The sequence below is a fragment of the Talpa europaea genome (genome assembly GCF_964194135.1).
Source record: "Talpa europaea genome assembly, chromosome: 7".
NCBI classification, from domain to species: Eukaryota; Metazoa; Chordata; class Mammalia; order Eulipotyphla; family Talpidae; genus Talpa; species Talpa europaea.
In genome coordinates, this window is record NC_140074.1 from 106,029,192 (window position 1) to 106,031,715 (window position 2,524).

Genomic DNA, 2,524 nt, shown 5'->3' on the forward strand with positions numbered 1-2,524 from the left:
GTGTCAGAATGTGCTTACTAATCTTGCGTCACTACTACTAGGTTTTTAGGGTCTGAGCGTTTTTTTGTCATTTTCTTCTTAGTGTTCAGTTTTTTTTTGAACTTGAATTTTCCATTGCTAGCAGTCACAGGATGGGGATTCATTTAGTTTCTTGCTTAGCAGCTTGCAGCATTTATTTTGTTACGGAAATTCTTACTCCTAAATTGTTAAATTTGTGTAAGTGTGCATTTGTTTATTCTTCGTCATTCCTAAAGATAATTGAGAATGACAGTTTGAAACTGTAAATTGGGTTCTTAATCTAAGTGAGGGGGGAGCACACCTTTCAGATGGGTTTTCTTTTTCAAATCACATGTGCTGCCCTTTAGTTTCTTCTCTGGAAATTCTGGTAATACCTTTTCCAGATGAAAATAAGACTGTACTCATGGGAATGTATTGTGCATATGAGTGGTAAAGAGGTGGAAAAAGTTGCATAACCAATGATGTAGTGTAACTTCAGTTATACCTAGTATACTAGGTATCTATATGCCAGAGGTAATATATGGTAGCAAAAATTAGTATAGCGTGTGGTTAAGAGAACAGAGTTTGAAGACACTGGTTTCAAATTCTAGCTCCACCATGAACAAGCTATGTGACCTTAGGTGAGTTACTTAGCTCTTTGGCACATCAGGATGCTCATCTGAAAAAGCACTAATAATACCCCCTTTGTAGAGTTTTATTAGATTATAGCAGTTGCTGGCCCATAGTAGGTACTCTGAAATTGTTAGCTGTTAGTAATTATCATCTATTGAACACTTTTTACTGTGTTGCAAATCCTATGAAAGTGTCTTTATATGTTTTAGTTGTAGTCCTGTCAACCCCATGACGTACACGTTCTTCCCATTTTACAAAGTAGTAAATGTTGATTACTTTTCCAAGGTCACATAGTAAATGGCATATGCAGAATTCTTGTATGAAAGCGTTGGTGTTATTCCACTGTGCCTCTCCTCTGTTCATAGAGTGTTGCAGTTGGCACAGTCTCAGACCTCCTGAAATACCATAGTGCTTTGGAGTTCTTAATTCTAGATGGGAGGTTTTTAAGAGAGTTAGTGATTGCAAAGCTTTTGAGAACTTTGTGTGTCTTAGAACTGATAAATTAGACATTTATTAAGTATATTTTAGGGGAAATAAGGAATGGTGTCATTCTTACAGAAATTATAGAGCTGATACAATTACCAACACTCTGAAGTAGTGTCTTATGCTCCTCCTTGGTAGAAAATTAGAATTTAGTTTGGCTCTTTATTTTTCATTCCTAGAAACGACTACAGAAATGATCAGCGCAACCGACCATACTGATGACTGTTTTGAATGTTCCTTTGTCTCTGACATGATCCATAGTGAAATTGCCAGAGTTTTGCCTGCTGCTTTCCTCGTGGCCTCTTCTTGGGTAGTGAAATTAAGTGACATTTGGATTTTTATTTGGGTGGGAGGGCTGGGACAGTTTTTCTTTTAGAAATGTCCACTGATATTTCCCCCTTAGTTTCCAACCTTTTCCCTACCCTTGAAGCTAAGTGCATTGTAAAATATTGCCAAAATGGAAAGTGTTTTGTAATACTGCAATAAAGGCTGCTTGTTTTGTGGATTTTTGTACATTAGTGCATTGCCTGTCACACTCAGGACCCAGTTACAGCAGATTCTAACTCTGAAGAATTAGGAAATGAATTTTACTGCATTAAATTAAAATGTTATTTTTAATAATATATATTGAACTCTTCTGTTTAGAATAGTAGTTTTCAAAAAAGACTACGTGTCAAAATCACCTCAGGAGGTTGTCAGAATTACAACTCCCTATACCTCACCCTAGGTCTTCTGGATCCGAACTTGGGGTGTGGGGAGACAAGGCTAGGAATCTTGATATAAACTAGCCAGGTGATTTTAACAAGAGTCCTTTTGGTTTCAGTGTACAGTTGAGAACCATTTAGGACTGTTCTGGATGGTGGAATATAGAGATCTAAGGGCCAAGGAGGAGGACCCATTCAACCAGTCAATATTAAGAAACCAGTGTTCATGCATGTTATTTATTTTTTAAAAAGATTTATTTATTTATGCACATAAGAGCTGGGGTACAGGCCAGAGATGTGGGGTGGTGAGAGGATCCACCAGAGACAGAGTGGGGAACAGAACAGGCAGACTGACTGAAATACATTGCTGAGGGGGGCAGCGGGCAAGACAGGAGAGGTCTGCCTTGCCATGTGGGTTTCTCCCCTGCCGGCCGGGGATTGAACTTGTGCTGCAGAGGCTGTGGATTGCTTCATAGTGCGGTACTTAATCCCTTGCGCCACCAGGGAGGCCCACAGGCATGTTATTTGGTATTCATTAGAAGACTATTTTTCTTGCCTTTACTAAGGGTAAGGCACTGCACCAGATGTATTTGTTGCCCATCAAGCAAGTAGACAGTAAGTAGTCTCATAAGTGCTCCAACAAGAATAAGTACAAGGTGCTTTGAGGGCTGATTTGAAGGGCTCTTTATATCTGGACATTTGGGTAT